Here is a 12,772-nt window from a genome sequence, read left to right as displayed (position 1 = left end):
TCAGTTTCTCATAAATCTAATTTGCAATTTCCCACCAGTCTGGGTTCTGTGTACAAACTCTAACACACACACCCTCTGTGGGAAACACTTGTTCATGTTCACAAACTGACCCCCACTTACTCAGCTGGTTTCTCTCCTTGGTGGAAAGAAACAATGTAATTCAGTAGAGGAACTGTAGAAGGAGGTTATTAGAAACGGGTAGATTTATAATTTTTTTATCCTGGCTGGGTGTGGAAGGGATGATACACTATCCATAGCAAATGCATATGAATATTTTTCCATACTAACTTGCAGTTGCCTGGAGAGAATGGAGTAAGTCTATATTTTTGCCATTCTGTAGAAAAATATAGTAAAATCATCTAAAAGAAAATGTGTTAATATGAAATAATCATTCATGAGGGATAACATGAGAATATTTTATTCCTTTTGAGACAACAAGGAAATATACAATAAGATTTTGTAGATACTAATAAAAACGTCATAGAAATACTGGAATGAATACTGTACAACCTATAATTGAAAATAGCCCTTGTTGCTATCATTGAAAGGTCAGATTCAGTGTGAGTCCTTTATTTTCGACTTAGAACTCAAACTCACTTTAATGAGACGTTTTATTATCATAAGCAGTATATGTTATTTCTATTAGGTGAAAATTCTTGCCTTACTTTTGTGACAAAAAATTAAAATGTATGATACTGAAATCTAAGAAACGTAAGTATCTTCTTTTAAAATTGCTATTCCTTTAATATACTTGTCATCCTATCTTTTCAATCATATAGTATGATTAACGTTTCTAGAAAGCTTATCAAATGTCATCATTTAGACCTATGGGCATAGGTTAGCTTTCTTCTACACCTTCTCTACTAAGACAGCTCAGCTTTGGTGTTTATGGTGTCATATAGCTTTTAATAATTTACACAGATTCTAGATCTGATCATATTGATAATGACTTTAATGATAATACAAATCTGTAGTTGGAAAACAAGAGCTATAACTGGTTTATCTACTAACTTTTTTTTTTTTTTTGGTGAGGAAGTTTTGCTCTGAGCTAACATCCATTGCCAACCTTCCTCGTTTTTTTTTTTTTCACTTGGGAAAGATTAGCCCTGAGCTAACATCTGTGCCAATCTTCCTCCACTTTGTAGGCGGGAAGCCTCCACAGCATGGCTGATGAGTGGAGTAGGTCCGAGCCTGGGATTGGAACCTGCAAACCTGGGCTGCTGAAGCAGAGCACGTGGAACTAGAACCACTTGGCCATGAGGCCCATCCCCCTATCTGCTAACTTTTATCTTTAAAATAAACAAAATCTTGTTAATGTGAACATATCCTGGAATTTAAAAATCCCCCTTGAAAATTAGTTTCTGTTCTCTGAATTAATGATATAGGGAGTTTAAAGCTTTAAAAACTAAAAAATAAAAAGTAGTGAGAGTATCGAGAACTCAGGACAGTGACTAGGAGCCCTGGTTCCATCCTCAGTAGGCGAGCATCACTTCCCTTCTTTGGGTCTCAGTGTCCCCCTCTGTGAACCTCTTTCAGGGTATTCAGGGCCCATGTCACACCCCAAGGGCAACACTCATGCTACACACCTGGCACGCTCTAACTGCTCTTCCCACACTTATTAGTCAATCCTCCCCAAATCCCACAAGGCAGGTAGTGCTGTTGGATGAGAAGATTGAGGCCCAGAGAGGCAGAGCTCTGACTGAAACCCAGATGGACTGCAGGACCCGGGCTGCAGACCACTGGGCTGCACCGCGTGTCCTGCTGGGGCTCTAGCTCTCATTTGAAAGAGAGCAAGAAAAGGCATTCTTGGCAAGAAACGTCTGTCCGTGCGGCATGTGTACGAATCAGGGAGACTCCCTCTGCAGCCACACACCCTGGTCTCACCTTGCTGTAGTCAACATGGCTTCAGGGGAGGCTGCTGGGTGCAGGGAGAGGCTCCGGGACGGCGCTAGGGCTGAGTGACCAGATCCCACCCCCTTATCCTGCCCCCTTACATTTCACAGGCTGGACTTAAAAATAAAATGTGCCCGATGCTCAGAGGGGATTGAACGCACAACAGCAGATTCACTCTTGCGAGATTGGCAGGATAGTCGTTCCCTAAACTCGAGAGCCGCTGTGGTCATCTCTAAAGGAGCCGTGCAAATCTCCTTCCTTCTGCACTGGTAGCCACAATCTTCTAAAAGACTTAGAGTGGATTTTTTAAAACAGTAACTTAATGCACCTCATATTTCATCAGAATCAGTAAGCAAATGGGAACAACTGCAGGTGTAACCCCAGCAGGATGGTTTTCACCCCTCTGAAGTCCCCCGGAGGATCTCCAAACCCCTGATGTCTCCCGGGCTGACTCCAGCCTTTTTTTTTTTTCAAAGATACAAAGTCACGGACTTCAGGAAAATCCTACTTGTGATCTACCATTATTTTCATGGACTGTAGAATCAGTGTCTAGAACCCAAGCTTCCTATTTTCATCCATCTGTGTTTCATGTCAAAGATTTGGAAATAGCAATAAGGATACCCATTGTTTTTCAAATATCTTTTTACACAAAACTTTTAATTTCCTAAGCTTAGATTATTTCATTTGTTTGAACTGCTTACAAACGTTTAGGATAATTGCTTGAAGATTTAAGGCTTAATAGGAATAATTGTATTATTTTGTATGTGTAGTCGTATCTCTTTCTAAAATAGGTACACCGCTTCTGAGATGTCTTGAGAGTGCTGACCTTCTTTCTGTGCCACGCTGTGGCTCTCCAAACTAACAAAATGACCTACGCTGCGTGACAAAGGGCCTGATGGCTTTTTCAGAAGAGAGTGGACTCCAGACGCTGTTCCTGCCCAGTGACTCTAACCTGGCATCATCCTGTCATGATGACAAATTGTATGTACAATTCATGGTTGGAGCAGATGGGAGAGTGCAGGTTATTGAAAGCTAAATCTGTTTCCCAAACAAAAAGAGAATTGTTTACCTTTCAATGAAACAGATTTCTCATAAAGAAAATTCTGATGTTCCAGTTTTAGCAACCAAAGCAATTATGCAAGTTAGGGACACCCAGACTATAACAAAATTAAGGTTGGTTCTAAATGAAGTGAAATAGAAGGCACTCATTCATTTATTCCCCCAAGTTCTTTGAGTGCCTGCTAGCTTCCAGGAATAGAAATATTTACCAGAAAATATACCATAAAGATAAATAATATTTTCTTACCATTAAATACTTAATTTGTGGGCAAATAAACCTTATGCTGTGTTACTGCAGTCCAGACATATAGAGAGACTGTTTTAAGATGTGCTATATGATGGCTAGAAGGAGATGGGACACATTTTGGCTTTTAAAATGCTGTTAAATTCACTAATCTTCAAGGGTATTCAAAAACCCAGATTTCAAATGGTAAGCTCATAGATGGATAAAAGCAATGTAAAAGCTAAAATGAACTTTAGTGTCCATTGCCCTTGGAGTTTTATTCTAGTCGCAATAAAACAAAATCCAGAGGTTTCAGATCCAAATTTATTAATTGATTCATTATTCACTCTTAATTCAGCAACTATTGGTTGAGCTCTACAATGTGAGAGCATTGTGGAAACTTCTGGAGAACTGTCATTAATATATGTTGAACCCAAAAGTCATCTTGGTTCCAGAATTCCCCCCAGGGCATTAGGTGTACCTCTGGTAAAGCTCCATTATTCATAATGGAGCATTATTCAGCTCCATTAACTAGATGGCCTCCAAGAAACTATTCATTAAAAAAAACAAATTCTATGTATTACCCCACTACGTGCTGGACATCTTTCATTCATTGTCACTTATCTCTACAACAATCCTGAGAAATTGCGGGTGTCATTGCCCCACGTTAAAATGAACAAATCTGTGTCTTAGGCAGGAGATTCTACCTGATTTCTCATAGATAAAGTGGCGGAGCTGAGACTTGAACTCGGTTTTGACTGGCCCCCAGTTTCCCTCCTCATTTCACTGTACCATATTGTCTCCTACGGAAAGCAACATAGTTCACCAAGGCAAGAATAAAATCCAGACTTCTGAATGCTTACAGAGGAAAGTGCACAGTTCCATTTCAATGTTGGTCTCAATCTTTCTCTAATGAGTTACAGTTCAAGCGTTTTGTTCCCAGAAAACTATGAATTCCTATGAACCAGCATTTTCCAAAACCTACCAGAGACACCAAATATTTGAAGGGACAAATCTATGGGGCATTTGATTTACCCATTCCTCTAGATTTTCTAAGCCGTATTCCTGAATAATGATATCATCAAAACAGAAACGACTAGGTTATATTATCGTCGCCCTCTTAGAGTAAATTCATTACACAGGTTGAAATTTAATGTAATGTCTTGGGGTTTGAAGGGATGGTATAAAAGACCTTCATTAGAAGAATTCACTCGTTCAACAGTTCCTTACTGAGTGCTCCTTACGCCAGCCCTGTGCCTGAAATACAATGTCAAGCAAAAGTAATTTGGCCTCTACTCTCATTGAACTAACCTTCATTCGGTGCAAGAGACAGATAATAATCACATCTAAATCACAACTCCACTAAGTAGTTTGAAGGACAGAAACATGATACTCTTAGGATGAATCATACTGGAACTTGACCTGGGCAGGAAATTCTCCCGTAAAACCGTGATCAAAAATGATCCTGCAGAATATAAACTCTCTATTTTTGTTGGAATCCATATATGAAGCATTCTTCATAGAATTGTTGATTAAAAGTATGTTTCACTCCTTGGTTGTGTTTTTTCTGTCCTTTAATCTGACAAAGACCTAATCTAATCTAATCTAATCTAATCCAATCTAATTTTTCTTTTTTTTACTTACTTTCCAGAAACTCAGAGCTAGATTTGAGTCCAGCATTGCTGAGGTATGATGCATTTCTTTCGGCCTTACTTTAACTTAACTTTGTTCTCTTTTTATTTTAATTGTTCTGCTTTAGATATGCTTTAACATTTAAATGCCTCAAACTTTTTTTTGGTAAATTGGTAAGTATAAGTAAAAAATAAATGATTAACAAATAGTTTATTTTTAATCGTTACCTGATTTGTTGTTGCATTATTTATGTATTTACTACAACCCTTGTTGAACCTCAGCTAGGAGCTGACAATTGCTTTAGATTTTTGAGAAGATTGCAAAGAAGCTTTGATGGATGACTTTCTAACCAAACCCAGGGCAGTACATATTTTGGAACTATTAAAACTAAAGGTCTTAAACATCCTTCAGGAGAAAATGTAAAAATTCACAACAATCTATCCTTCACTCTCAACTCTTATTCTTTTACTACAAGGCATGGAATGTAGAATAAAAAAAATGAATCAACATTCCGGATCACACTGGAATAGTGAGATCTGATCACCCCCAACCGCTCGCTGAGTTATACCTTGTCCGCTCAGATCTGGGCAGTGAGAGGTGACAGAAGCTAAAACCACTGACATCCATGAAGGGCAGTGGAGACTCTGATCCTGGACGGGTGTCCCACTGACAACGCGGCATCAACATCCACACCTTCCACACGAAGAAGCCTGACCGAGAGCCAGCACAGGGGCACACATACTCGCGCGCACGAGTAGACACACACACACACACACACACACACACACACACACACCCCTTGCATTGCTCATACTTAGAGAAGTGTCCTTTTAGTGGGTTGTTAATATCTGAGAATTACACATGTGGTTTGACTTGGGGAAAATCTGAGGTTTGGTGCCAGCCTGTTTAACTATCTAGCTACTTTTACAAAAGGAATGTTTTATTTAACACAGTTAGAACTCTTTTGATTTGTTTCCCACTGGTTTGATTTTTATTTTTTATACTTTGGCCTTAAAAAGTCTGATGACCTTACAGAGTGACCTTTTGCTGACTTTGTGAGATGCACTTATTAAAGAAAAAACCCTTTTCCTTACACAGCAAAAACACTTTAAAACATTTGCTATACTTGGAAGATACTCTGTTTCAAAAACTCAATATCCAAATCCACAAACTACAAGTGAATTTTTTTAATTAAAAAATTAAAGGCGTGTCTGTAAAATTTCAAGTCCCTTAGAATAAGATCCGGAAAGTTTGCAGCCTGTCTAATTCCTACATTCTCCTTCTGCCTTGTTAAAATTAGATTTTGGTCACTGAGTTGGAGCATTGAGAATGTGTTCCCGTTAATCTGGGGGAGCATGAAAGATGCTGTGTCAATGCATGACTCAGACACAGGTACGATTTGAATGTTTACAGAGAATTGTAATGGAGCCATTTTAATTAAGCAAATTGCTTCTATTCCAGCCAACCTTCATTGTGTCATAAAGCACTGGGCTATCCCTCTAATTCCATTTCTGTACTGGACATATGTGGGGGCTATTTTGAAAAATGAACTGGTCACAGTAATATACCCAGCTACATTGATAACTTACTCAGATAGTCTCTTTTGTGCTATTATTTTATATTGTGCATACCTTTATCTTGGTCATGAAAGTTTACAACCTCAGTAAAATACTTATTATCCATTTGTTTATTACACATTAGAAAGATGAACTAAAGCCAAATTATATTCAAATTGGGAGTAGTTAAGAAGAGGCAATTCCTTCATTGGTCCAAACTTTGTTCAACTTTTTAAAACAAACAAAGAAACCAGTCTATACTAATTCTAATCTGGAAGCTGAGTTTCATCAGTACTGAGTGGCCATTCATCTTTCCAATATTAGTGGACCACAGCTACCACAGCAAGGAATTTACTAGAAAGATGAGACATAGTCCCTTATGCATTACCTAAATTTACGTCTTTTCTTTTAGGTCTGCTTTTTCCCCCCACTCAAATGTTACTTTTGCTCCCAAATGTAGCTACACTTTATAATTAGTTATATATTTTAAAAGATACAAAAGAAATGGTCACTAAGTAAATCCGTGGTGACTTAGAGTCAAGTAAAGGAGTTTCTGAGGTCTGCTCGGGAAGGACCAGCTCCGGTGCTTGAGGTAATGTCAGTAAATCTGCCCCCAGATGAAGATCGCTTCAGTTCTCAACTTCTCTGTAATGAAGGCGTGCGCTGCCTGAAATTTTCTACTCCTGAGTTTCCCTCTGGAGGATTTGTCTTTCTCGTGTCTCAGGAAAGCTGAGCTAATTTGATGAGCTATTCTCTTTCTCAACTACTCAGCCTTCATTAATAAGATTGCAGCGTCACACTGTCCAGCATCATAATGTCATTGGTAGGTGACATTTGAGAAATGAAATAAGAGCTTTTAGGCAAAGCTTGTACAAGAAGAATAGTAGAGTTGCTCACCTATGGATCAACTAAGGAAAAAATGGACCCCAGGAGCAATAAGACAGAAATAGTAATGCTAGGGAAAGACGGAGAAAGGGTACATGCAGGAATAACTCAGCGGAGCTCACCTCTGATTGTTCAAAGCTTCCTTATGTTGATCTCCAGTTTGATGTGTCTTACTAAACCACCCTAAGAAAATGATATTCATTCCAGATGAGTGAAAAATAGTGGATTTGGAAAAGAATAATACCAAGAAGTCAACAAGGAAAATAAACTCAGACAGCTGTGGTGACAACAACAACAACAAAAATAGTGGTGGTAGTGAATAACAAATTGTTTAGAAGGAAGCATGGTGACAAAATGGTAATGAGTAGAGGACTGACTATGTAGTCCCCCCATCACACAGCAGGGCAGGTGAGAGCTCCCCTGCAGGGATAGCAACTGGGTATCAAAGGAACGTCAACAGAAGGTCATGGGTGGTCTGTTTTGGAATATTCTTCCCAGCATGTAACTTTTAGGCCTATTCTCAGACTTCCTCACTTTTAAAAATTTCTGAACTCTTTTGTTTAAATGCATACTTTGGTGTCAAATCATTTCCAGTATGACAAGATAAATATTTTAAATTGTGACAAGATAAATATTTTTTAAGCATCAAAGTTTTCCTAAATGAGATTTCCAAGGGGAGGCACTGATGACTCTGGTTTGGCAAATCCTCCTTTATAATTAACTGTTTTCAAATCAAGTACGGCTTGGATCAAAAAGCACCATCACCGGAATTGACGATTGTTGGGCTTCTGTGAAAATCTGAAGAACAGATGAAGATATGTAAGTGAGAAAAAGTGATTTTACCCAAAGGATGTTTCATAGCTTATTGCAAGGAGCTAATAAATGTATGTCTTGAAGTTCACCCAGAGCAACCTAAGACAAACTTTTAAGCTTAGATTAAGCACAGTGAGTCTTGTTCACCAGTAACATCAAAATAAAATAATTTATATCCTAGCAGCATTTGCTAGTTGCTATATAAAGTTAACCAAAAAGATGTCAGCCAGTAAGGACCATATGATGTAAACAAATGGGCAGAGAGAAAGCCTCCATTTTATTAGAATGCTGGGAGAGCAGTAATTGACGCAAATATCACAGGCTCCCTTCTCTTCTTTAGCAAGTTAATAAGCATTTATTACACGGGACAGAAGAAGGCTATGAGTGCACTCCACTGCCTGTCATAGGACTGGCCAACTGCAGGTCCAAGGGATGGATGACAGACAGCAGATATGTGACGGACAGATGGGCGTTACGTAAGTTGTTTCCGTAAGACACTTTTTAAGAGAGATTAAAGAAGACAGCCCATAGGAGGTAGAACCAAAAGAAAACATCTCCTGATGGAAAGGCCCTATTCAAAGAAAGCAAAATGGAAAATTCAGTTAATTGTACAGATTCTTCAAACGTAAAAATTGTGCATTGGTGGGAAATATTCCAGTCATGGGTCTTTGTGGGGAGTATTGTGCCTAGATGCCTCTTGGTTTTTTTATTTCTGTTGAAAATCTACCAGCCATCCTGTCTCTTTCAGCACTTTTATAGTGCTCTTTGAAAATGGCATCTAAAAGAAGAATAACAAACTGGCACATGCGATTTTGGGTGGCAAACTATTATTGTCTTACAAACGTGAAGTTTTTATGCTGGCAGAGGAACCAAAAAACATAACATTAAAGGAAGTTGCCATAAAAAAGAATGAAATCTTGCCATTTGTGACAACATGTATGGACCTAGAGGGTATTATGCTAAGTGAAATAAGTCTGATGGAGGAAGACAAATACCGTATGATTTCACTTATATGTGAAATCTGAAAAAAAAAAACAAATGAACAAACAAAATAAAACAGAAACAGACTCATAGATACAGAGAACAAACTGGTGGTTACCAGAGCGGGGAGGGGTTGGGTGGGCTGGCAAAGGAGGTGAAGAGGATTGAAAGGTACAAACTTGTAGTTATAAAATTAGTAAGTCATGGAGATGTAATGTACAGCACAGGGAATATAGTCTATAACACTGTAGTAACTTTGTAGGGTGACAGATGGTAACTGGACTTATCCTGGTGATCATTTTGTAATGTCTATAAATATCAAATCACTATGAGGTACACCAGAAATTAATAGGATATTGTATGTCATCTATACTTCAAGTAAAAAAAAAAGAAGCTGGGAATCCTTGGAACTTTTGAAAGTTGGAAGGAATGATATAGAAATAAACGTGTGGCTTTATTTAAATGAAAAATATTGTTGGGCAGAGGCTTGACCTTTGCAGAAGTCTACAGCAAGAGCATTGAGTCTAATCAGAAGGGAAGGCTCAGTTAAAAGAAGGAAAGGCTGACAGAAAATGGTTTTAATTATTCTTCTTAGGTTCTGTTCTGTAGGCACTTTGCCAAGGATATTTGCAAAAAGAAAATGTAAATGCAAAAATAAGATGAGAACGGCTCCCAAGTGTACCAGTATGTCTTAAAGAAATGCTACAGGATTTTATTCTTCTGTTTTTAAATTTGCTACTTGTCCTTAAAAGCCGTCCAGTTCTTCACAACTCTCTTAAGGTTGAGCAGTTGAAACTTCTTCAGCTTTATGCTAGGCTGTCTACATTTGGCTAAGTACATTTGTTGTATTTGATCCTGTGACTTTACCATCAACTTAGACCTGAAAGTTGAATGTCAAATGGAACCGTGGAACTCTCTCAGTAAGATTTGTGAAACTCGACATGCAAACACGAACTAAAGGTATGGTTTCCAATGGGTTATAAAGAAAAGATGGGAAACGTAACATACTCCAGTGTCAAGAATATCTATTTAGGAAATGTGTCACTTTTTATTCTTTATTCTTTTTAAAAAAATAAAATAAAATGACAAAATGCTATGTATTTGTAGAGTGTGATTACTGCCAGCTGTCCTTGTTTTTGATAATGTGTCAGGGTTTGGTTCCTGTTTACCTAACTGAGGGAAAATAAGGTTATTGTGAAGGCTCCCCGTGGCTGTTTACATAACAAACCTCATGATTCTGGAAATGAGTACTGCTTCCTGCTCAAAACTGAAAAGAAGAAATGGGATATGTAGTATTCTAAAATAACCACAACAGGTCTGGTCAATAAAGCCTTAGGTTAATGATAAACATCGTTTCTATCTTCCCACTTACCTTCAGACAGTACCAAATTATTCATTGCTCTGTGAACTCACTGCGTATTTTTATCTCTTTCTCTTGTCTGAAATCCCTTTCTCTCTCCCTTCTCCAACTGATAAACATCCATTCATCTTTTAAGCCCTAATTCCAATGCCATCTCTTCTAGAAGATTTTCCCAACTATATCAAGCAGAAGAAATTATTCCCTCCTATGCTTTTCCATAGCATTTTGTAAACACTCATCTTTTAACAAGTATTATGTGGTATCAGAATTAAATGTTTACATGTGGGATTCCAATGCTGGACTATAAGTTCCCCATAGGTAAAGCCTTTGACTTATCCATCCTTCTGTCCCTGGAAACTAGGGGAAACTGACATACAGTGGTCATTCAACACCTGTTTGTTGGATGAATGGATGGATGAGTGAATGAATTCATTACCCTGCATAAATGCTATTTGGTTCACCTTTTATCAGAATTATATCGAAATCATAAGATCTTATGAGATTCTCATGCAAGAGACAAGAATAAACAATCCCAAACAAAAATGAGCTGACCTAAAGGATTTCTAAAATCTTTTCTAGCTCTAAAATTCTATAGCTTTATGATTTTTAGGCGTCTAAGTGGTGAGCCATCTCCTGTGTCCCTTCGCCCATGGGTGATGTAGGATATATAAAAGATGATGGAGTTGTGGCATTATTTTAGCATATTTCTCTGTTCACTACCTTTTCAAATATATCCTAGATGTTAGTGAAGCAAATGAGCTCTGTTTCAGCAAAATTCTGTTGTACAGCTAGATAATGAGTTCTTTCTTCTCAGCCTCATACAGCAAGAAACATAATGTAACAATTCTTCTCTGCTTATCTCCCCCATCCTACCTCAACAGATAGAATGCCGAATGATGCGTAACAACTTTTACTCTAAGCTCTGGGAGTCAACTTCGTGTTGACTTTGGTCATATCACTCAGTACATTCTTTAAGATCAACTGTAGTTTTCAAGATGAAGCACTTCATTGATGTTTTCTTACAAAGCAGATTTTGACATTTATACAGAAAAAGATGATAGCTACCAAAGTAACATCTCTACAGAGAAAGGAAATTCACTTGGAGGTAAACATTGTAATTTCTGTTAAAAGATAAGGAAGGTGACCATCAACACATTCATGAGCAAAATAGAAATCTTAGAAGAGCAATGCCATCATACCAACCCCTATGAAAACTTATTTATCCAGAAATTTCTCTACAAGGAGATGAAATTGCACTCTCGTAGTGCAAGTTGTCCAGTTACAGAGAGAAAAGATTTTTGAATCATGGATGAGTGTATTCTTCCTGTGTAATTATTCTTTGCTTTCAATCATTTATTTACTCAATAAACATCTTTTGTTTCCATACCAGGCTCCATACAAGGTTATGCAGCCCCTCAAGGATTACTCACAGGTCTGGAGTGAAGCTTCCATAAATATTGGGAATGTTCAGAACAGGACCAAGCACTGAGACAGTATCTCCATTTCGTTCTACACATAGACCATATCAGTTGTGGTAGGAATAGCATTGGCCCAGCACACAAGCCCTTTTTCCTACTTTTAAAATAGTAAGTCATATCATCAGTATTTAAATGTCTAACTTTTGCAACCTGTGCCAACTACTAGGAAGTTTTCATTAGAAATATAACCACGGTTTCTGCTTTGAAAGAATCGTAATATTGATAAATTCTAAGAGTAATATAAAAATATTTAAATAATGATGAATAAAGATGAAGTCAAATGGCAGATTACACAATGTAAGAGGGAGAAACAGATTTTTCAGAAGACGTGCATTAGCACAGAGCATTTGTGAGTTTGAATTCTGACTCACTTTCATTAGTAAAGAAGTGCTCTAAACTCCAGCTGTTTTTATCTTTAAAATGTTTAGAGTTGCTGTGAAGATGAGAAATAAACTGTTTAGCAGCAAACCATAGCTATTTTTACAGGCTGAAAAGGCCTCATGGAGGAGATAGAATTTGAGTCCACACTTAAAGGATGATAGAAATTGGGTAAATAAAAAGAAATAGAGAAGGTTTCCATTTCAATAATATCATGAAATAAAGTCTCAGAAGCCATCTGCTTATCTTGCTCAGAATGCAAAGGCTCAAGGATATACCTTAATTGTGTTTAACGCACTTAAAATTCATTGGCCCCCGAAATGAAGCCTCGCTTGCAATCTATCAACCAAGTACAATATAAGAAGTTCCCTCATCGATGTCTTGGACTAATTACTCTGTCTGAGTTCTAATCCCACTATAGTTGCAGCCTCCATGGGGGACCGTGATGCCTCACTTCAGATGTTGTGAGGATTAACCAATCAATTTGAAACACCTTGTAAAAACATGTCAGGCT

Source organism: Equus asinus, chromosome 11 (genome assembly GCF_041296235.1).
Source record: "Equus asinus isolate D_3611 breed Donkey chromosome 11, EquAss-T2T_v2, whole genome shotgun sequence".
NCBI lineage: Eukaryota > Metazoa > Chordata > Mammalia > Perissodactyla > Equidae > Equus > Equus asinus.
This window is presented reverse-complemented; position numbering follows the sequence as displayed.